The 25,511-nt window shown below is 37.5% G+C and overlaps 1 long non-coding RNA gene across 1 annotated transcript; it reads right to left on the minus strand.

The window, feature by feature from the left end:
• Positions 1 to 2,647: 2,647 nt before the first annotated feature.
• Positions 2,648 to 24,731, minus strand: LOC130681400 (uncharacterized). The gene is made up of 3 exons (XR_008994526.1): positions 24,630 to 24,731; positions 23,172 to 23,236; positions 2,648 to 5,371 (listed from the first exon to the last, which is right to left on the minus strand). It is a non-coding gene; the product is annotated as an uncharacterized LOC130681400 (long non-coding RNA).
• Between the last annotated feature and the right edge of the window lie 780 nt (positions 24,732 to 25,511).

Genomic DNA, 25,511 nt, shown 5'->3' on the forward strand with positions numbered 1-25,511 from the left:
GGCCTCTCCTTTTGTTGTTTGCTACTCTCCTCTGATGTTCACACTACAGATTAGGGTCTTAAAGGTTCTGACCTTGGCCCTCTTATCTTCCTATTCTACATGCTTACCCTTGGGAAAGTCTTCCAATTCCTTGGCATAAATAGCAATATACTGATGACCATCAAATCTAGGCCGGATGTAGCTCCTGTGATCTAATCGCATCCATTTTCCACCCACGCTTGTGTATGCACCTAAGAAATTCACAGGCAATTGCATCTCAGCGTATCCAAGACAAACCCACGATTGGTCTCATGCTCTGTGTGCTCTCACATTTCTCATCCTTTTGAGTGGCACTTTCATCCATCTGCTGCTCAGTCACTGACGCCGCAAACCTGGCCTTTCTCTCAAAGGCTACATCTAACCAACAATACACTCCTACATACTCTACCCGTTTGGCAACTCTCATGTCCCTCCTTTCCTCTCCATTTCGACTACAGTGGCCTGAGTTCTGGCCCTGAGTCCCACCCTCTGGATTGCTGTAATAGTGGCCCAGATGATCTTCCAACCTTCCATTGGCATTGCCTGGTTTTTGTAAGTAATCACAGACAAGAAATATATCATGCGATTTTCTTATTATGTCTCTTATCATTGAAACAGAGAGCCACAAAACTTCAAAATACTGTGATTATTTCTTGTCTGAGTTCAGGAGAGAGCCCAAGATTTAACCTTTCTCGACTTTGTAAAATACATATGACACTCAGGAGGAAAAAAAAAGAAATGAAAACAAAGACAGTCATGCATCCTATATCCTACTGTAAGACTATGGGAGGAAATTCCATCAACGAAATTTATAAAGCTAAAATGAACATTAAAATCCAGAGTGACACTGAGTCATGCTTTGAGTCTTAAAAAAAGCACAAGGCAGGCCTACAAGACAACAGAGAGAGGCATTGTTCCTCTTTCATTGCCTTCCAGGGTCATTACCAACCACTGGGCAACCAGTGTCTCCTGCAGATAATACATTTTGATGTATTAAATGAGTATCATTTACCCAGCTTCCAGCCAACAAAGTGCATGTACCCACACCCAAGTAGATTAAAGCCAAAAACCTCTAGAGAGTAACGGGACAAGACATCAGATGGACATGAGAAAGCGGGCTAGCTACCCTGCTTGTCTCTTACTACGTCGTCAGAACAGAATTTCAGCTATCTTATGCAACCATACTAAACTAAAACTTACTAAAACTCTGAGAAACTGACCTTTCTGAACTGATGCTATCTAAAGAACAAAGTCCCAGACATCTTGTGTGGGTTTCAAGGCCTACTCTACAGATTCAATCTACTTTTATAATCTTACTCTCGTTTTATCTCTGGACATTGGGAACCCAGCTACACAGTATTGTTACCTATTTCTAAAGCATTTCCTGTGCTCTCATACCATCCTGTCTAGTTTCCCTGGTTCTTTCTGCTTAGAAGACCCTCTTCTTCCTTTTTAAGCTTACTGAACTCTTCCCCATTACTAAAGATCCACCTTCAAAGTCCAAATCTTTAAAAAATCTTCCAAAATCCCTAAACTGGAATTTATCTCTCCCTCTTCCATATTCCTATAACATTTTCTTTGTACTTTCATTGTAATATTCATCACTGTCTGTCTGCCTTACATTGCTAGCTACAACTTTGCTTCTTCCATTAGACTGTGAGTCTTTTTTAATTAGCTAACACATACTGTAGTGCCTTCTGTGTCAAAGATGAGCAACAAACATGTACTGAATTAATTGACAATAAGATGAGAAGGAACCACACAAAATTCTTGACTCCGATCTCAATTTGTACTATGCAACTTTATATTTATCTTTAAAACAATAGCTGGCTTTTGTCACTAAGCCAAATGGCAACTGAAAAGAAACTAAATCATGAATTTCCTTTGCAGCTTTGAAGAGGAAGCCCATAGGTGACACCTTCCCTGACAAAGGAAAGAGGAACCAAAGGACACAGTGGGGGAGTGGAGCGGGGAGGTCATGAAACAAAAAGAAGTCCCATTTTCTAACCTCCGCAGGTTGGTTCAGTGGCTGATCTCTCCTGATGGATTAGAGCAATAAAATAGGCCATGGAAGGTCAGCAGATGTTAAGATGGTGGGAAAAGCAGGAGTGATACAATTACAAATAGCCAAGGTATTCAATGGATCCATCTCAGTTTTCTCCTATTCCCTTCTTCCAACTGAGTGACAGAAAATTGCCATCAGTTGTAAAGCCAGTTATGTATTTGTCACACAGTAATGCATCAATCATCCAAACACCTTTCCTAACTATTTCCAAACTAGCCAAACTCTTATTGTGAATGTGCTGTTCATTTACATTGTCATCCCTGAGCTAAAAAACTGAAGAGTTGTTCTCAAAAATACTGATTCTATAATGGTTTTGAAAGGCACAAAAGTTATGTTTTGCGTTCTTTTTCTCACCAATTTCAAAAGCAAAATTTCCCTTGCTTTTCAGTCATTTATTCAACAGATACTGAGCTCTTGCCATGTTCCAAGCACTGTGCTAAAAGGTACAGGCAAACTGAGAAGACGCAGGCATGGCCCCTGACCTTATGCAGCTCACTTTCCATCTGTAGGAAAGACAGATACCAATGAAATAATGCCATGGATCAAATGTAAATTTTACTGTTATTAAAGATCTTGTACAAAGTATATGAGACTACAACAAAGGAATCCAAGCTAGTCTGGGGAATTAGAAAGCCTCCCTAGAAAAGGCATGTGTACTGAGATTTGAAAATTGAGTCTGAGTTAAACGGGCAAGGTGCAGGAGGTGGGGAAAGAGAATGTTCGAAGCAGAAGGAAGCAGTGCACGCAAGGCCTTGCACCCTGAGAAAGATGTCTATGAACACTGTGGAAAAAAGCTTTACAAGGATGCCACAATATCCATTGTGACTATAGCGCACCACCCCCTCTCTATCTGCAACGCTATTTGGTGGCCAAGTTCCTGAGATTCTACATAGCATTCTATTTAATAAAAGTTAATTATTTAGCAGTTTGCAAAGCTCAAAACTGCACACTGTTTTAAGAAGATGGGTGATAAACACAATTCATAATATGAGGTAGAGGGAAAAAGATATGAATACCTGAATGTGTCCTGAAATTTTTTTAATTTAGTTTCTTTTCTTGCAATCCATTCTCCTTCCTCTTCCTTCTTCCTGAGCTGACCTCAGATGCAGAACCACAAGGTATAAATCTTCCCTTCCTTTACTCTGCATGTTTCTTTCCAAAGGAAAGACAACCAAGCAAAAACTGATTCTGAGAGGATTTCATTATCAGTTTTTCTGGGCAGTCGGTCACTGAACCTACTTGACTAAGCTAATATAATATTTCAATACATTTTGCTTGAGGATCCTGTACTAGAAAACAACATTACATTTTTTTAAATGATCCGATAAGTGGTAGTTGGTGGGTTTTGGACATCTAAGAACTTGTTTCTTAAAATTTCCCAAGTCTGATTCAGAATGACTTTTGAAACCATTATTTAAATCAATGGTTTTACCTACTGGCCAGCATGTTCTGATTTCTGCCCTGGCAGAGGCTGTACATTAGTCTCATCCCACAATCCTGAAAGGCAGGATTGGCACAGCATTTCACTTTCACTTAAATTGGTTCTCTTTTCACTTTCATTGCATCCAACATCTTAAACTAACCATGTCTATGTTTTTAGCATAATGTAAAATGAGGTCAAACCTCTGCGTCTTGAGCAGAGTTTAATAAATAAAACTAATAGCTGAGATTGAGTGCCCACTTAGACAGCAAACTACAAAACCTAAGATGGATTGTGTAATTTGCAGCTCTATGACATGTATTAAATTTCCAGACATAAGATAAATAATTCATGTAAATAACCAAGAGACAATACCTAAGAACGAAGTTGTGTGGTTATCCTTTTACAGCAGATAAAATAAATGACAAATTTATGTTTGACTTAGGATGTCCTATAAATGCATTTTAACTAACCATTGCCTAATTAAAGCTGGTGTGCAGACCAAAGAAATTCTGTTATCTGTCCTTGTCTAGAGGTATTCTTAAATATCTAGACCCCTCAAAAAGTGATCTCTCTAACCACAAATTTCCTTATGCTATTCTAAAGTCTATCTACTACCTGTGATTTAGGAAATTAAAGCCCCTCAGATAACGGGAAGAAAAAAAAAACAAGCATAAAGGAGATAAGTACTAAATTCTTCTTCTTTGGTACCAGGAGAGTAGAACCCAGTGGATAAATGTGGAATAAGTGTTGAACTTTGTTTATATTCCCCCATGCTTAATTTAGTAAGCTTGACATAATTACTTAACTTATGCAATGTTGACTTAACCCCTGAAGTTTCATAACTTACAGAATAAGGATTAAAAAGTCCACTCAATTGGATGGTTTCATGGTTTAATTAGATTGAGGAAACCAAGATAATCCTAAGACTCTCCCAGGGAGATATATAAAGGATGATGTGATTGTTTTTCAGAGCCTTTAATGAAGAACTGTGCCATTGGCCCTGCCCACAGTGTGTGTGGGGGTGTGTGTGTCAAAAAAATTATATATATAACATTTGCCATATTAACCATTTTTACATGTGTACTTCAGGGGCACCATACTGTACAACTATCATCACTATCCATCTCCAAAATGTGTCATACACCAAACAGAATCTCTATGCCCATTAACAGTAACTCCCCATTTCCCCTTCCCCTAGCCTTTCATAAGCTTTAGTCTACTTTCTAAGTCCATGAATTTGTCTATTCAAGATATTTCATATAACTGGATTCACACATAATTGTCCTTTTGTGTCTGGCTTATTTCACTTAGCCTAATATTTTTCAGGTCCATCCATATGGTTGCATGTGTCTGAATTTACTTCCTTTTCATGGCTGAGTAATATACCATTGTATGGATGTACCACTTCTGCATCTGTTGATGGATATGGGTTGTTTCCTAACTTGCCTTTTTCACATGGTAGTGCTGAGGTCAAAAGTGAAAGGGGCAGCGGAAGTGAAAAATCTCACACTGGTTTACCTTAGCCCTTCTCTCAGTACTATTAGAGGCAGCAGAACAGGGAAAAGCCTGACTCTTAGGATGCAAGTCCAGGCATCCTGAAATAATCCTCAGCCAGCTTTCCTTTGGAAAGCCTGTGAACTTACGAGGTTGCCAAAGTAGTACTCACTTACTTTAATAACATTTTGTTATAGATTTATTCACAGTGTAATCTGACACTTTTTAAATGCCAGAAAGAAAAAAAGAAAAGATATTGTTAGTCTATGCACATCCCTGCTGTTCCAGGCCTCATCAGTCCCTGTCAGAGCTCAGCCCTACTCAGCCTGCCCAGTGCTGTCACCAAGCCTCAGAAAACCAGCCAACCAAACCTGCAGGGAAACACAGAAATGGGAAACCCTGTGTGAATGCAAGCATTTGTGTTTAAGGAAACAGAATGCTTTTGTAGAAATTTACATTTTGTTAGAAGACATAGTCAAGGTACCAAGAACTCTGATTAAAGGTAACAATTAAAACACTTGCTTAAAGACAATAGAAATTGACAAGAGTGTGACTTACTGGTAGGAACCCTGACATGACAAGGGTAAGCATACATCTCTACCCTGCCTGCACCCACATGCCAGGAGTGATGTACTGATGGCAGCATATCTTCTTGGGGTAACCACCACCCTCCAACTCAAAAGTGAACATTCCACAACTACCTGACTTTTTGTGCTTATTGCTAGTAAAAGAAATAATCCCAAACACTCCAAAGTTTGAAATTTGCAATCTGACTGCCATCAGAGTTTAAGGTTTGTCGCTTTTATTCCAGATATTAAATATTTTAGAGTGGGAGACTATTTGTTTTCTTTTGTTTTCCCAAACAACCTGCTATACTGTGATGGACTCTGTGATTTTAGATACTGGCTCTGGTTCATTTTGTACCAATTCTATTCATAACAAACATCAGACATGGCATTCTGGGAGATTTAAATATCAGGAGAAGTCAAATCCTCATTCATACCAAAATGTGGAGGCTAAATTGATGGGCCCTTGGTCCCATTCCAAACACTTATAAATATTGGATAAAATACATCAAATATAACTACATCAAAGCCAAAATTGGACGATGAAATAGGAAATCACTGGATATAGAAACAAAGAAGAAATGCAAGCCTGGAGTAGAAAGTAAGAATTGAGGCAGCCTGGAACAAGTTCAGGTCCTGCAGAACAGAGGCAGCCTGGGGTTTTAACATCCAACATCCACATCATTCCCATATTTCCCACCTCAGCCAAGGACCTAAAGGTGCTGCCAAATTCCTGATGTAGGAACTAGGAATTGGCCAAAAATACACTAAATCTAAACCCTTCTCCTCAAAAATAATTGGTCAGTAAACAACACTCAGTTGAAAAGGCCTGAGGAAAAGTCTCTTGGAACCAGAAAATTCAGAATCTTTACTAAGCAATGATACTTTTAAACCTTGTCTAAGTCATGTGTTTAAAAAAAAATAGGATTAATTGAGACAATGAAGATAAATCAAGTTGTCAGTGCTGCTTCTGATGCATATTAAATGAATCATCATAATCATCCACATTTCCTGTCTTCATTAATACTGCAGCTATAATTTTGTAAATGAGATCATCAATACTTCGTATTAGATTTCTCAACAAATTGTAGGAATGGGTTTCCCCAAAATAATGTTTACAAGAGGAGCAAAAAGGGCTCGGGCAAAATTGGTTTATTTTTGCTAATCAAACTGTTCCTCTTCTCAATAAAATGTTTAAGAGCAACATAACACTTTGCAGAGTTCATTGATCCAAGCCTTTGATTTCACTGTCAGGAATCCTGTGTGGGGAAACATCACTGCAACCCGACTATCAATCTGAAGTTGTTAGGATTCTTAGGAATCACGACCATGGCCAGTCCATGAAAGGTGGTTCAACGTGACCACGAAAGAGATTCTGCTCGGTGGGAATAGCGCAGCGCTGCTGAAGCACCCATGGGTCTGCTTTCTCAATTGTTGTTGTTCTTCATTTAATAGACACTTTTGTAGTCTACACACACTATATAAAGCTCTTCATATGGAAACACCTCTGTTCCCCACTTTAAATGGAGACCTTGACTTCTCCTTTCTTATCTTAACTATAATAATAGTAATGATAGTGCATATGATTGACTATAAACTAGGCTTTCAGCCATATGATTTATATAGGTTACTCAATTCATTGTTTGTACATGAGTAAACACAGACTGAGTAATTTTCCAAGGTCATATATTGAGAAAGGCCTTTGGGCCAAGTATGTGCGACTCTGATAATGCATATAATTATGGATGTACTTTTATCTAAGGTAATTACTGCCTTTAACAGTAAAAGTCAATATTGGGAATAGAGAAGTCCACTGGCAATATTTAATTATAAGAAGATTCGGTACACATTTATGACAGAAATATTCAATAACAATACTAACACTAACATTCTAATAAGAAAAAGGACCGCATTTTTTATTGTATATATCTATTAATCTGGTACATAGTACATACGTTCACATAATTTTTTGAATTCACTGTAAGTTTTGTGAATTTACAGAGGAAATAAGTGGGCTGGGTTCTATTCCAGGTGCTTGATGCTGCATCATGCTGCCAGTGTGACTTTATAAATGTTTACAAATGTGACTTAGGCTACAATCCAGAAGTCCTACATGCCTTTCACTGCAGGCAGTCAAGAAGGCATTCCCTGTATTCACAGGAGAAACACCAACTGTCCTCTGGCTAAGCCAAGTGCTGTCTTACAGAGGAACTAGATGACGTCATATCATGTTTTAGTTTCTACAGAAGACAAGAACATTACCTGCAAAACAACAAGTGGTAAGTTGCAGCAAAACACCTCTTTCTATGTGAATAGCTTCATGAAATACTCAAGTCTTCCTGGACTGTTCTTTCTTAGACGATTCTATGCCTGGGTCTGTGAAATAGCTGTATCCCAGGTATCACACTGCACAACCTTGCTACTGCCTGGAGCTTCTGTCTTGCATTTTGTGATTAGTGCAAATAATAACGTGCATGAGAGATAATATTTCCATCATTACAGAAAGAATACACTATATCCTCCAGGGATTGTAGCATGGCCCTCTCACTAACCACCATGCAGCAACTCCAAAAGTTATTGTCATAAGCTACATGCATTTAGGTTCTGAACAATGCTTAAGTCATAACGTATAATTAGTGTTGACAAATTGACAGCATAATGCTGTTCATTTCCAATGTGAACCTAATGGAGGCTTAAAGGAACACATCTTAATGGAATATCCTTGTCTTTGTCAGGAATAACCTGGTTGAAAATAATAGAAATACACTGATATTAACTTGGAGTAAAGGAAAACTTAGCATAAGGTTGGAATGGGAGAAGGATCTCACTGATCAATAGCAGAAAATGTGATTGGATTCCCTCATAAGGAGGAAAGCTCTCAGGAACTAAGTGAACTACTACTTCTGGAGTTAAGTGACCCATCACTGTTTTTCTCTATCTTTTTATGGAATTGGCTTCATTCTTTGGCTTTCCTCAGAAGACTGGCAATCTCTGTTGATTTACTTATACACAGAACCCCCAAAAGGCCTCCACAGAGTAGGTTTCCATTATTTCGCAGTTCAGATGCCCAGCTTTCTGGCTTCCCATTCTAACTTTTCAGGAGAAAGCAAATTTGACTGGCATGAGTTGTAGGCCAGCTACAAGATATGCCAATGAGCTACAATCAGATAACTTATGTGCTATAAATATGGGTCCTCAGGCACCTGACTGGAGCAAATATTCCAACATTCCAAAAGGAGCCTACAAATGGGTATAGAATGGTCACATGCATTTTTATTCTCTCTAGTACCAAGGAAGCCTATTTTCTATTTTTCCTAAATACATTTGAAGTAAGTTGGGCATAAATGGACGTATAGAAATCATGTTCTGAGAAGGTAGTTACACCATTTTAGCATACTCAGATGTGCTTCTGAAAACTTCTGTACAGAAAATTAGATTGGGACACTCATGAGACTTACGTCAAGGGCTCCCAACCAAGGCAAGCCCTGTGGACTCACAATAAAAAAAGCTGGCCTTTGTTATTCTCCACTTTGTCTGCTGTCATCCGGCTCTTCTTGCCTGAGCCCCAGTGAAGCTTCTGTGCCCCCCACCATCTCTGAGCTTTCCTTTCCTGCCTACACCAGACCTCAAGCTGGAAAGAGAGGGTCTTTAAAAAGGGAGTAAAGACATAATAAATATCTCCTTAGGCAGCTTTCCCAATAAGTGCCATTCAGAGATCCTTGATTTCTAAACATGAAAAGCTCCGAAATTTTTAATTTTTTATGAATTATCCCAATTTTTAAAAAAATCTTGATGATTCACATCTTTGAAAATCCATTTGCCTTGGTGATTACTTTTATAATTGTTTATTTTTTACCTAGTTAAAATTGTCTCATTGGCTATTTTTTATTGGAACAGAACATGATTCCTTCTAAGAATGAATTTACAATGAGATAGAAAATGGGATCTTTTTTCTATTTTCCACTATTTTGTCAGATCCAGAGTGTGTTTGTTTCTTTGTGTTGTAGAGTAAGGATTTGAATGGAAAATTAACAAATAATTACCTGAAGGATGTGACCCACTGTTGTTCTTTTGAATTAGGCCCTACTGCTCTTTGAATTATATTGTTTGAAAATTCCCACTGTCATGATTTCAGTTAGTTTAGAGTTTAAGTCCAAAGTTTTAAAACACCATTGATTTTTAAGTACTATGAAAGGAGAAATAACATCTTTTAATAGAATAATAGAACAATTCAGTAATTTGGAACTTGATCATAACTCTAATACCACTTAATACTTCATATTTAATCTGGTTTAACCAACATTTGTTAGATATATACTACTGGCTAGTGAAAGTATTAAAGGGATTAGAAAGATGAGAAAAAAATTACGGCTTCTTCACCCTTCTCCCTTGCCCCACACATTCATGAGTCTACATACTTACCAGCCAAAAGGACAAATGGAGATAAAATAAATATAATACCACAGAAATTGCATTATATATGAGAAGAAAAGCATGGAATTATTTCAGAAATACGGAGAGAAAGATATTCATTCTAGTTTGAGGGGCACATGGGAGTTGGAGTTTGAACTTTGTTCTTGATTAGAGGTAGGTATTCTAATTATTCAACATCCCCAGTAGTAATTTTCAGGAACACCACTTACTTTAAGTACGATTTTTACCTCAGAAAATACAGTTAATATTGTAAAATCAAATACAGTGATGGAGGCATGTCATAAACATCTAGAGGATTTTGTTAAATATATACCTTCCCAATGAGCACATACCTACCCCTATGTCCCCCAAATTGTGAATTGGTGAAACATGGGTGGGATTTGAGTATACCTCCTCTCCCCCACAAATACACACACATAGAAAGCAAGACAAGTGTGAATGCCATGAGACAAGCTTTAACATGGTATGCTCCAATGCGAAGCATAGTGTTTTTTTTGTTTGTTTTTTTTTCCCACGCAAGATATTTTATAATCTAAAAGAGAAAGTGGCTGCCCCAGACGGGGGTGGGGAGAGAGGGAGAGAGAGAGGGAGCAGCAGAGAGAGCAGTGGTACAGAAAGAGCAGAGAGAGATGGAGAGAGAGCAGGGGGACAGAGAGAGAGACAGAGAGAGAGAGGGCGAGAGAGCGCAGCAGAGAGACAGAGAGAGACAGACAGAGACAGACAGAGGGCAGCAGAGACACAGACAGAGACAGAGACAGAGAGAGGGAGGGCAGCAGCGTGGTGCCTTTTATTGTGGCGGATCCGCTCGGCCTGTTGCCTTGGGGGAGGGTCGGGATGTTTAGAGATAAGGCGGGGTAAGCCCCAGGCAGGCCCAGGCATAATTCTCACCGGCTTCTGTGCTTGGGACCATGGGGCAAAAGGAGGATAAATTATATATTCTTACATTCCTCCCTTTTCTGTTTTATAAGTGGTAGAGGATTTGGGAAGGGGTGAAGGTCAGTCTTCAGTAACTGCTTCCTGCTGATTAGGGGCGATGAAGTTCAGTTTTGTATGATGGGGGGCGGTCCTCAGGTGAGCCCTTGGTCTGCGGTGGCGATGGCATTTTCCAGGTTCAATAAGGATCATCGTCTTTGGAGAGGGGTCGGTAATCCAAATTGAAGGCCGGTGTTGGGCGAGAAGACGAGTGACGGAGGAAATGGGCGGTGAGCCCGTGGAGGAGGATCGGGCAGTGAGGGTTCCCAGAGCAGCTCAGGTTCCCGGAGGAAGAGCAAAGCCAACAGGAGAACCTCATCCGAAGAAACGGCACCAGTGAAAGGGTATCTCTCTGCGACCCTCCTTACCCAGAACGACTCAGGAGACACGGGCCCACGCAAGAGATTTTATTATCTAAGAGAGAAAGTGGCTGCCCCAGACGGGGGTGGGGAGAGAGAGAGAGAGAGGGAGAGAGAAAGAGGGAGGGAGCAGCAGAGAGAGCAGGGGGACAGAGAGACAGAGACAGAGAGAGAGGGCAGCAGAGACAGAGACAGAGAGACAGAGAGAGGGCAGCAGAGACACAGACAGAGACAGAGACAGAGAGCGTGAAGCATAGTTTTTGTAAATACTTTTTTGGATAGATAATTTTAAGGTTTTATGCTAAGATCTCACTTGATTTTGAAGTTAGAAAATGTATCACTATAGGTAATTTTTATCTAAGGTTATTATATATGTATTTATGAGGTGTACTTCAGTCCTTTCTGGACCCCAGGAGAGTAAAAACAAACAAACAAACAAAATAGGTAGATGACAGGTATATAAATGGATAGCTAGTGACCTGAATGCTTTAGTACCCCCTATTTCTGCTTTTAGAGAGCCAGAGCTTGAAGAATACTATATAAAGCCCTATTCCCATGCACAGGTCATTCAGCAAGCAGCCATGGTTAACTATCTTACTGAGCCTTGGTCCCACCCTGACCCCATCAGTCACAGATCCAGACAGGAAACCCCAGGTTTAAGGCAATCCACAGCTCTAATGTATAGATAGCATTGAGCCCTTTGAAACTTTGCAATTTCAGTATAAAAATCTTAGTAACATATGCTATTCACTGGTCTCCTTTCTCTGTTCTTTTACTTGGACTGCTTTCTTTTGAGCACCGTAATCATAACCTTACAACAAACTGCCCACTTTAGCTCCTTTGATTTAGTCAGCGTGTAGCGTAGAACTGGCTTCTTTGGTTTCATATGTGGAGCTGATTATTGTTCATATAGTCTAATTTTGTTGAGAGACTGATATTTCTGAGGTAATTTATATATGTTGTAGAATCTTTTCATTGGAAATAATATTAGTTTGCATGGGAAATAGACAAAGTCTTTATTTAAAAAAAAACAGTAAATACCAAATAACGGTCTCCGACAGAATGGAGTCAAAGCAACTTACATTATGCAATAGTTTAACTTTGTTTAACTATCTGGTTAAATAATTTAAAAGGCTTAGTATCACTGAAATGTCACCCTCAGCTTTTTACATTCAAATGGAAACTGGAATGGAGTTTGCCATCAGTGCCATTGCACAGATGTAGCACTTTGGCTAAGTAAACAAGATTTCTCTTTTTCAACTAGTGCAGCCATTTGAGTGTGGTTAATTGTTCATTAAGTGCTGATATTTTGTGAAGCTCTATGAGAAGCATTAATTAGGATAATAATAAAAGAGGGTATACTGTTTTGTAAAAACAGGAAGCTGAGTTTTGAGGAGATAACCCTAGAGAGTAGGACGATAACCTTCCTTGACAAAGTAACTGGCTGGCTGCTGAGAAGAACTACTGGATGGGCCTCCTCCGTGACTCTGCTCTGTCTTCTCCAGTGTGCTCCTAACCACTGTTGAACACAACAGTGTGAGACTCAGAAGAGAAACGGATGCAATCAGATGAGGGATGCAGCTCTAAAGTTTGGAAAATTCTTATAGTCACTTGAAAATAAGATATTATTTGAATCAAGTTAAAAAAATCTAGTAATAGTGCAGGTTGTATTGTTCATGTTATGCCAAGTGAAGAGATTAACCTTTTCATTAAAAAAAAAAATCAGTGTGTGACACAGTACAATGGATTCCCAGGGCCTGCTCATGTTCACCCTGGACACACAAATGACTGATAGCTTGACTTATTTTCCTTATTTTCTTTTCCTGCCAGGTAAACAGAGCTGAATGCCCCAAAGTTGATAAAAAGTACAATTTAACTTTAATTTTTAAGTGCATATTGAATATGCCAATCTCCCACTTACATTTTAATTGGAAAAAAAGCTTTTACATCAAAAGACCAGGTGTAGTGCTTCAGGCAGCAGTCAGTTAATAGAAAAGGTGATTTTCCAAATTCTTCCTGACACTTCTAAAGACCAGGCCCAAAGACTGCCATCTATCTTGCCTACTGCAGACCTACTGTTTTTGAGTTGTAAGTTTCTTTGGGAAGAAGGCCAGTTTTAAAGGGGTATTTATATCTCCTTCTCCTTGATGTTGAGAAAGATCCCTGTTCTTTCCCCTTTCCATTTTCTCTGTGTGTTAAAGGATCTTTAGAAGCAAAGTTATAATCCATTCAATCATTCATGTATTTGCAAACATCTTATGAGTTACCATAATGATTTATGCAATATGCTGAGTACTGCTAAAACCCAAGCAAACAGAACACTGTCCTTGTCAACAGTCAGTAAAGAAGACAGAGCAATAATGTACTACTGGTGTTAAGACAGAGGTTGGCTAAGGACTACTCTGGGGGTCATAAGAAATGAGTGGTAAAACTATTTCTAATACACACATCTATAAGAACTGACAAAGAATACTTCTCCCTCTGTATAAAATGACAGAATATTGTAACCCCAGCAAGAAACTAGCTGTTGTCCTTGTTTCGAATTGGAAAAGGTTATTCTGGAAAATTGTATTCTAACTTAAAGTCATCAGGTTAACCACAAAAGTATGACAAGAATTTTGAAACTCACAATCTAAACATAAACCAGAAAAAAAGATGTTAGAGAATAGACCATACATGGAAATGTATCCTAAATAATACTGTAAATTAAGATTTGTTGAGTGAATACGAACAACTTTGACTCTACCACTGCCTGGAGAAATGCTTCATCCTAGCACCTGAAGTACAGTACTGAAGATACCAGTTTCAAAGCTCATTTCTAGGGCCCTGTTTATTGTTCCTCATTACAAGTGATGTTATGGCAAGTCTCCTGACACTGCAGCTTAGAAATCACTAATTATGGCACACTGGAATGGGAACCTTGTGTTTCCTCATGTAGGCAAGTATTATTTGACAAAACCTTCACATTTTATGCCTAAGAAAGCTGCATCATATGCCATACAAACTATAATAAACAATTATCATGATTTACAGATAAGCTAACTGGGTCTCATAGAGGTTGAGTAACCTATTCTGTAAATGGAGGAGCCAGCATATGAAACTAGGTCTAAATGATATCAAACTCCAGGGTTTACTGCATTACTCTGAATTGCCTTCCAAAATACCAGAGTTTGTAATAAAATGAATGTGATTGTGCTGAAAATGCAAGAATCAGTATCAGAAGCTTTGTGAATAAAAGGATTCATTGGAGACAATGGATGTACAGTACTGTTTTTAGAAAAATCAACAGGTATTTGGATAAATTATGTATTATCTATCTCCTCCTCTCTCTTCTTTCTGTGCCCACTCCTTCCACCTTCACTCACCCTGGAATATACATTTTGAGAATGCCAAGTTGGGGAGCAGCAGGGTTAATAATCATATTGTGTGAGAAAAAACATATCTCAAAAACTTCCCTTTCTCCTTAACCATTGTGTGGGTGTGTGCAAAGCATGACTCTCTTTGTATTTCATGTTCTAAGTCTTCTTCAGAATGATGTTTGATTTCCATGATTTGTATGGAAATTCTTTAAAGGCAAGGATATTCTTCCAGTTCTTTTATTGGCTCTCAATGCTCACACATTAAAGTATTAGAATCTAATGCTTCTGGTAACTCAGGCATACATAATGGATTAATAATCTCTGATCCATGTCACATTCTCATCCAGTCATAATGCCCACTTTCATTATTCAGTCATTTTTAATAATGAAATAAGCACCTGAGAACTCAACACCCCAAACAAAAGCTCCACATACTTCAAAAGCAACTACATGGTCCCTCTCCTCTCAACCTCCTGCCTCTCCCCACTCTATTCATCCATCGTTTTGATGTGTTCATCATTTCACTTTTTATTTTTACATAGTTTAACTATTTCTTAAAAACACATTTAATAAAATTTTAGTTGTTTAAATTTATTAAAAGGGCAACCTTTGTGGCTTACTTCATTTTTTAGTAAATATTACAATTTCATCCTTATTGCTGCATATTGTTATGGGTCTTTTGAGAGAAAATAAAATTCTCTACTATGAACCTGCCATGATTTATCAATTCATTCTCCGACTGATTGGCATCTGGATTGTTTTCAAGATTTTGCTTTTTGTTTTTCTTATTGTGAATAAAGTTGCTGAAGATTGTTGTACATGTCTATTGTTGAACACTTGTAAGAGTTTATTTTGGGTATATGCCTAATATTAGTATTGCTGAGTCACAGGGAATATGAATATTTAGGTATAACATATAATGCCAATCTGATTTTCTTAATTGATTACATCTATTTGAACTCCATCTGCAACCTTGAAGAGATTCTGAGGCTCTTCTCTAATATTTGATATTGTAAAACATTAGATTTTGTCAATCAAACTAATGGTATCTAGTTGACTTTCTTTGATCACTAATGATATTGAGTATTTCTTCATATGTAAATTAGCCACAGTGCCACATGTGCTTCCTCTTCAGTGAAATGTCTATTGATGCTTTTTATTTTACTTTTATATTGGGTTGTTTCTACTTTGCTTGTTGATTTGGAGAAGTTCCTTTCATTTTTCTTGATATTAATCATTTATTGGATTTTGTATGTGTGTTATGAATATCTTCCCCCAGTTTGTACTTGTATATTTATCTTTTAATGAACAGTGGTTTTCAAGCTTGATATAATCACACATATCAACATATTTACATCGAAGATTCTGTCTTTTTAAATAAATTCTTTTCTACTGCAAAATCTAAAAAGTATTCACCTATATTTTCAACTAACCATTAAGTGTATGATTTAAGATAGGAATTTAATTTTATTTTTTCCCACAATCACTTTTTTCTAGCTTGACTTATTGAACAGTCATTTCTCACTATTCAGATGTTTTCTCTGCTAAATACTGCATACATGGGTTTGTAACATTTCAGTATATATTTCTAAAAGATGATCTATTTTAGATAAACACAACACTATTACAGCATCTAAAGTAGTTTTAAACATATCATCAAATATCCAGTTCAATTGCCTTGTAGTATTGTTTTACAGTTTGTTTGAATCAGGATTCAAATAAGCCCTTTATATTGCAATTGGTTAACATGAATCTTAAATCCCTTTTAATCTGTAGGTTCTGCCTCCATCTCTTTTTATTTTTCTTGCAACTTATTTATTGAGGAAATAAGATTATATATTCAATAGACTTTCTGTAGAAAGGTTTTAACCACTACTTTAGTTTCTTTCATAGTTATATAGGACATATTCAAATTTTTTGTTTCTTCTTCCATCAGTTTACAAGTTATATATTTGTCCATTCTGTCTACATTTCAAAATCTTTGGTGTAGTTGTCGCTAGTATTCTCTTATATTTATCATCTCTAATTTACCTGTATTCTCTTCTCCCCACAATATTGTTTGTGCTTTTGTTCTTATTTTTATTGATTTTGCCAATTTTTTAAAAAATAATTTTTAAAAGGACCATTTTTTGGCTTTGTTGAGTTCTTCTCTTTTTTTTTTCTTTCATTAATTTTCTCTCTTATATTTCTTTCCTTCTATTTCTCTTGAGCTATTTCTAACTTCTAAAAAAGTACACTTAGCTATTGTCTTCTTTTCTCATACAAGCATTAAAACTATAAATTTTCATCAAAAAACCACTTTGTTGTATCTCTATTTTGATAGTTATTTTCATTATTGCTCCATTCCAAGTGTTTTTAAATTTCTTCTTTAACCCAATTATTTAGCATTATGAATTTTTGAATTTCCAAATATATGGATTCTTCATTTGCCTTTTTGTTATTTTATAAAGTTCTAATGTAATTATGAATTCAGGATCTGAATGACCTATTCCTTGAAATGCATTGAGATGTTCTTTATGAACTAGAATAGGATCAGTTTTTGCAAGGGTTCTTTATGTTTTGGGAAAAAAACATGTATGCTCTACTAACCACTGGTTACAAAATTCTACATATAACCATTAGTCCAATTTTGTTAATTGGTTATTCAAATCTTCAACATCGCTGCAATTTTGTCTGCTTGAGTTATCACTAACTGAGATGGGAAGATGCATGATATGAATGTATTTATCAATTCTCCCTATGGTTCTACTAGTTTTTCGTTTATATAATTTGAGGCTATTAATGCATACATGGTAATAACTCTATGATCATTGTATAGTAATTCTTTCCATGCCTAAGAATACTTCTGACTTACATGAATTTAATATGATACTAACATCATTATACTAGCTTTCCTTTGGCTAATAATTTACCTGATAGAACTTCTAACATACTTTTTCATTGAATTTTTCTATGTCCTTTGTATTTTTGTATCCTTTAGGTGCACCTTTCTTAAAGATTTTTTTTAATGGATTTTTTTCTCTTAACTGGTGAGTTTAGTTTTTTATAATTTTTGCTACTTATAATCTATTTTGACTATCTTATTTTTTTCAATATTTTAAAATTCAATTTTAGTACTTCTCCTTTTCCATAATATTCCTTTTTTTTCTTTTTGTGAATACTAATATATAAAATCTCCCCTTAATAAGACAAGAACACCTTCGACATGCTCTCAGACTTCTTCATGTACTCCCATCAGGTTGATATTATCCAGACTTTAAATCTGAGGAATTATGGATATATTTTCTATTATTTCTTTGGTCTTATACATTTTTAAAGACAGTAATTAATTTTACTGAAATATTTTAACACCTTTTCTTTACACACACTGTGCAACATCACCTTTTCCTTAAGTACTCAGCCATTGCTTTCAATGTGGGTCTCTGTGTGGCAATATTCTGAAGCCTTCTATGCCTGAGAATATTTGTATCTTATTCTCATATTTGAATGATACTTTGGCTGAATATAAAACTTCAGTTTCTAAGTTGTCTCCCCTTCAGTATTTCGAAAATCTTACTCAATTGTTCTTTTAATTGAAAAGATTGCTATTGAAAACTCTGATGTTTAATCTAATGTCAATCTTTCATACTGTAAACTCTTAGTTTTCTCTGTCTTGGATATCCCCAATTTCACTGTAATCTCTGTAAGCATGGGTTTTCCATATCACTCTCCTTTAACAAATACTCCAGGGGCCTTCAATCTGAGGCCTTTTGTTTATCCATTCATTCATTCATGGAAAATTTAACACTCTCATTTCTCTAAGAAGTCATCCATCTATGTTTCCTTCTCTTTCTTTTGGGGATTCCTATTCTCTGCATTGTTGTCACTTCTTCTGTTTCCACCTTTCTTGGTTTTTCCTTTTTCTATTCTTTAAACTTCCCTTCTTCCTTCTGTGAGATTACCTCATTCCGGTCTTCCAATACACTTACGTGCCCTTTAACTATATGTATCCCTTTTGCCATGTTATCCTATTTTTCTTGTTCTTTATTTCAAATACTATACATTTCATTGTAATGTCCACTTGGTTTCATCTGTTTCTTTGTTTTTTACATGGCTAACATTAACCTTTATCATTTCTAGTATGTTTTTAGGCTAATTTTAAATGTTGTTCCACTCTAATGTTTATGATTCTGTTGGAATCTATAGTCTAATTTTTTTAAATAGTTGCACTTCTAAAATACCTTGTTATTTGATTTGTGCATTCATTTTTCTCTGGAAATGTGTATGAAGATAGATGTAGGGTGGCCCACTAGGACTGTGGGGTTTTCTGGGATGATGCACTAAAACCAGGATAGTCTCAGGTAAACCGGGATGGTTGACCACCTTACTAGACCTCATTCTGAGTCACACTAATTCGCTCAGGGGGTGAAAAAAAATGAGTTCTAGATTGGAGAACACAAAACTCAAGAAAACCAAAGCCAGTCACTCCTAGGTCTATAATTAACCTTTTGCTTCCCCAGAGAGAAGCAACATCAGGAGGAGCAGTCCTTAAGCTGTAACTCACCAGCCCAAGGAATCACAGCAGGCAGTGGGCTGGCAAATGTCCTAAGTTGTTTAGGGCCTAAGGAGTTTTTTGAATCCTCACAAGCAGAGGGCTTATGTGTGGCCCTGACTGTCCTTTTCAGTCTACTTGGACCAGACTGAGTCACCATACATGCCAGGACCAGGAAATCATTCTCCTGAGGCAATGGTGAGTGAGAAGCACAAGCAGATTCACAACAGCTACTTTTCTTTTTTATTCTCCCATGGTGAGGCTACTTGCTTATTGCCCCAGGTCTGAACCACCACTACCTTCTCCCAGTTCCCTTAACAGTCCCCAAAAACCCATCATTACCAGGATTTTCTCATTGTTTTCTTCATATTAGGGTGTTTCACCCTATATATTATATTATATCCCACCAGCAATCTTGGTGGAAGGAACAGTAATAATGTTAATTCGGCACCTTTATATCATGTATTTGTATAGTTGCACCTGACGATTATTTTATTGTAGTTGTTAAAAAACAAAAAGCTTCTTAGATATGTGAAAAAGAGCTTTGGAAATGGCAAAGCATGACAAATACTGGTTATATCATTATGAACAAGATCAATGTGTGTTCATATGCCTAATGTAGCTTAATTTTTAAAAAATATTCTTATATTTTTACAGAAAATAACATTAGAAAAATTACTACACCCATATTTGACCAGAAGTCACATGATTTCTAACAAACTTCTGTTTTTTTTTACAAGACTTATTATTGTTGCTATACCATTACATATGGCACATCTATGGGTTTTTTAAATCTCTAAAATGTGTCACTAATCTGTAATTTATTATTCCTTACAGCTTCTTTATTGAAAGTATTTTTCTATGGCAAGGTACAAAAAAGCATTGTAGGAAAAACATTGTATATTAAACTATTTACCAAAAAAGACTATCTTTATGTATTACTAGTCTATTGAAATTTTTCATTTCAATCAAATTCCATTCAGTTTTACACAATGCATGTCAATAATAGCTACCATGAAAATAGTTACCATAAGCAAAAATTGTCTTTCCACCTGTCCTCACTTTTTGATACTCCTTTTCTTTCTACCTTTATTTGTGAAAGTTTGAACCCCACCTTATGATGGCCTCAAGTCCATAATTACTTCTTAGGATGATTCTTTTATGATGCCCACATTATAAATTATTCATTATTTGGAATAATGTCTTAATTTCAAATGTACACTTGTACTCTACTTTTTCTTCTGTGTTATTTTTCACTCTATTATTTTTATACAATTTACATTCTTGCTTTGAGACTTCTGGTTTCTGAATTTTTCCTGATAGCTGTCCTTAGAATGGCACTGCTACAGGGAAGTAAATAATCAAATGATTCTTTATTTCCCTAATTTCACTCTTCATGCCTGCTTTCTCCCTTTGTTCTTTTAGTTCCTTACATCTGGAGTTCTCCATTTTTTTGCCTACTTCCTTCAAAACCTGACAATGGAGGTTGATTTTCCCAGACAGCTTTCCTTGATTAAGCCCTTTCCAGTTTACTCTATTTCTCTTCTTCTGTTTCCGTCTCTCTTGGTTTTTCCTTTTTCTATTTCTTTAAACTTCCCTAGGAATTCACCTATAAACCATACATCATATTATCTTGTACTTGGAAGAATTCACTTATAAACTATACATCATATTATCTTGTACTTGGAAAGTGTTTCTGTAATTTTATTCAGCTATTTGGTTATATATTCTGTAATGTTTTATTATTATTACATCCTTGTAATCTATGATTTTTCCTTCTTACAAGCATAAATTATAATTGTCATTACATAATGGAAACATGCGATCAGTTATTTAACATCTGTGTCTTCTGTTTATGTATATGTTTATTTCCTGTTAGAATGCAAGGTCTTCAGGTGAACTGTCCATTGTATCCCCAGAATCTGGAATAATATACATAGTAAGTGCTCAATAAATACTGTAATGTCTTTGAAATACCACTCAGGATATTAGCAGAATAAAAGTGCTCACATGTGCTTGCTAATTTTTTAAAATACCATTTTGTCTTGAATCCCTCATACTTTCTACAACAGTTGGGATATATCTGACTACAAGACACAGAAAACCTAACAGACTTAAATTAAAAGACACTAGCTGTTTACTTAGCTATAAGTCCAAAGGTGGGCATTTCTAGTATTGGTTTGACAGCTCAGTCTTATCTTCCAGGACCTAGATTCTTCTCATACTTCTTAGCAATCTGAAAACTTGCTGGTTTTCAACTTGGCCATAAGGCATCACAGCCCAAAGATGGTGGCCAAATTCTCTTATTTCAATGTGCAGAAAGGAAGCAAGGGGAGTAATTCAAAACTATGGGCAAATCTTACTCTTGTCAGAAACCCCAAAATCCTCCAAATCTGAAGGACTTTATCTTGTTCCAAAGATGAGAATTGAGTCATGTGCCTACTTCTAGACTAAACGTGAGCAGAAGGGAAAACACTGCCTTTAATGATTAATTCTGATTCATCTCTCTTTTTTTGGGGGGGGGGAAACGGGAAATGCTGGGTATGCGAGCCACACTGTTTGGCTGTGTGAACTGAACCACACTAAAGCTCTATTTTCCTCTGAACCTTAAAGATCTCAAGCTTTTTCAGGCTACTTCTTTTTCTTCCTATATTTTAATCATTAAGCTTTTTCCTTCATGAATTCTTTTCTGCTTAAAATTGCTGTTTGAAACATTTACTTTCCCAACCAAAAGGTTTCTTTCATTGATTTGGTTACAGATTCACTGAATTTCTGCATTCAATTCTTTTCCTTTTCAAAAGTAGTGAGATGACGTATTTTCAAAAAAGAAAGTTTATTTTTCCCCTCCTTTCCATTCTTCATATATACTTCAGTTTCTGAACTGTATTAGGAACCTCAGAGACCAAGAAAATGTCTTCTGCTATCGTTACAATTGCCAGCAGCATTTCACAGGTGCTAAATGTATATGACTTGTCCTTCCCCTTTATGGTTAATCAGATACAAGTAGACTTTAAGAGGAAGCAATAGGAATCACGGTTTTATAGCCAAGAAGCACTGCTCACATTAAAATGCTCTCTCCTAACTTGTTTATATTAAATTCTTTGCATACTTGCTCCTTGCTGTCATCAGAAAGTCCCCAGAACACAGTGTATTTCCCACTTCATTTCACCTTTTCCAACATTTCACAGAAGCAAAGAAAGGAGCTAGGTTTCCATGGTAACACAAGTGTTACAGTTGAGGATATCTAGGCATAGGTGAGATAACTCTCAGGTGCAGTAGGGAGAGGAGAAATGAAGTTCTTCTTTCCTTTTCCCCCCAGCATTGCATTTCCAAACCTAAAGAGATCCTGAAGTGTCAGTGTACCGTGTTAACTTTTCACTATCATACAGATTTACAGCTCCTGAGGAAAATTCAATTTCAAGTTATCTCATTTTTATTTTGTCTTCCCCACAAACAAATGAATGGAGACATAAGTTTTTATTTCTAAAATCACTCTCATAATGGATAGTGTATGCTGGCACAGGAATGAACATGATTAACAGATCAGGAGACAGACATCCATCTCCCACCCAAATCTTCAAATTCTGCACTCGTCCTGACATCCTTTCTTACAGCAGCTAATCCCTCAACCAGCATTTCACATACAGCCTCAAATTAGGTAAGTAACATCATCCAAGATAGAATAAGTGAGAAAATATACTATTTATCACGTTTCTTTTGCCTCTTAGTGATTAAAAATCTACCTTTATGGCAGCATGGAGAGTGAACGTTGAGGCCTGTCAAAATGAGAAATACAAATAAGGTAAAACTACCCCCAAGGGCTTTAGTCTCTATTCTTCTTATCAAGAAAGTCAGCATTGATGAAAGGCCAGGGAAAACAGCCTGAAAAATGTCAAAAAGCTCTCCTGCTCTCTGTTATGCTAACTGAAGTGACGAGGGAGCCTACTCACTATTTTCTTTGGTGACAATTTCTCTCAGAGGCACCCCAGTCCAGAGCTTCTCAACTTCTGGGGACCTGGGAAATGAAAACAGTTGCTCAAGGTAATGTTCTAGACCCACAATCCCAATGCTAATTTCTATTTTTAAAATAAGTCCCTGGACATTTATTCCTCACAAAGTGAGGTGTTTTAGTTCCACAGTAACGTAAGGTACTACACAGGTTGTAATGATCTATACAAAGAGAGAAAGTCTGATGCTTTTTTCTTGGCTCTCTTTAACTCCCCCACAAGCCTAGGAACAACTTAAACACCATGATGCACAATTTGGATCTTAGAAGAGACTGTCTTTCCCCTGAAAAGAAGTGGTGGTGCTAAGTTAAAGTAACCACAAATAAGCACACAAGTTCTACACAAAAGATGTGACTTCTAAAATGCTAGGTGAACAACTGTATTCATCTACAACATCTTCTTGAAACATCTCTGCCAAAAAAGCAGGGATGTAAAGCATTCAGGTGAACTCTCTTAATTTTGATTTACTTTTTCACATTACTAGGTTAGGATGAGATATCAGATCTCCTTTGGTTTCAATTCTCTTAAAACACTCTATTCTTAATTCTTTTGTAACCTGCCTCTCCGGCTGATTTCAGCAGCTCAAATATGGCCTGTTTTATCTTGACCATATATAATCAAGAAATAACGACAGTTGTGTTTATTACACATTTTGATAGACCTGCCCTCAATTATTTTAAGCAAAACCCTGGTATGTTTTATATTACAGTAATGTAAATATAAGCTATCAATCCTAATAGTGAGAGGGCATAGAACACTGCTAAATATAAGTACATTTATGTAGTACTTTGATAACTAACAGAAAAGATGATAAAAGAACACCTGGTTTTTCCAGGAACTCAGAGCAACGATGACCTTGTGGGAAGAGGAAGGTGAGGAAGTATGTCATAATCAAATGTTAGAACTTATTATTCCCAAGTAGTGCGAGTTAGCAATGGATGGGTGTAGCCTATCTGCGAAGGGCATAGTTGAAGGAAGGTAAACCCAACAACCAGTTATTACAAAATATAATCCAGTTATACTTGTAAATATAACTTCTAAATTTGACATTATGGATAGGAGAGAGTGTGTGTAACTAAGATGCAATGCCACAGAGAGAATGGTAAGTTTTAAAACTGAGTAGTTAAAAAAAATGTTTTAGGGGGCACGCATGGAGGACCTATGCAACTGCTGCAGTATGTCTCCTTGAGGACCAAAAAATTTATCACCCTAAAGACAAAAGTCCCTGTTTTCTTTATTCAGCCCACGATTCAAGCCACATCCCTTAACACCATTTCCACGCCCATCATTTAGGCAGATGCCACGGAGACGAGGTTAAAAACGGAATGTAACCCTCTCGCCTGCAACACATCTTGCTTCTTGCCAATATAGGCCACACCAAACGGGCCCTCAATCTCTCACCCCTCCCAAGAACCTTCGGCGGCCCTCTCTCCGTTCCACCGGCACTTGGTGGCAAGGGAATCGCGAATTCTGGTTGGCTCAGTCCAAATTTCCGTCATTCGTCAGCTCACCTACCATTGGTTGGCAGAGTGTGCGCAAGAGCAAACCGCCCAGCCTGGCCGGGTCCTAGAACGTGGGTTGGCTGATTCAGCGGCTAGACCTTTCCCCCATTGGCTGATGGCTGAGCATCACGTGGTATAAGTGGCTCTCTATTGGTCGAGAATGGTACCATGAGCTACAGAAACGTTGATCTGGTTGGTTGGGATGAAACCCAGCTTCCTAGTAGGTGCCCCAGCGAGCTGTTGCTATGAGGTGTCTCTGGGTCTCTGCTGTGAGGTGCTGCGATTCGGGGTTCCGCTCTCCCCGTAGCTAACAGGGCGTGGGAAGAGCGCGACATCAGTCTGGCACTGAAGAGGGGCAGGGCTGGGGGAAAGTGGGCGGGACGCCCGGCGACGTCAGCGGGCGTGGGTCCGGCTTCCGTGGTCTCTGGCCTCTGCCGCCTCAGGCACTGGGCTATAGGGACCTGTCACCTCTCTGTGTCTTGACGCTTAAAACAAAACTTCATTTCGTTGTGTTTATTTGTCCCCTTAAACAAAGCTTCTAGTTATGTTTATACAAATAAAGTTCTCCGGGATGCTGACAGACTTGCTGGTGTCAGGCAAAGTCCCGCACGCCACGACCTCCTTTGGGATCTTGCTCGTCGTCTTCTCCCTCCTCGCCTCAGGTTAAAGCCTGGCGCTGCTCTGGCCCCTCTAACGTCACGTCTTCTCCAAATTCCACGGGAGAGATTCTCAGGTGGTTCCCGGCTCAGTAGGACGAACTGTGCAGACTCAGTACGCAGCA

This window comes from Manis pentadactyla, chromosome 17 (assembly GCF_030020395.1).
Source record: "Manis pentadactyla isolate mManPen7 chromosome 17, mManPen7.hap1, whole genome shotgun sequence".
NCBI lineage: Eukaryota > Metazoa > Chordata > Mammalia > Pholidota > Manidae > Manis > Manis pentadactyla.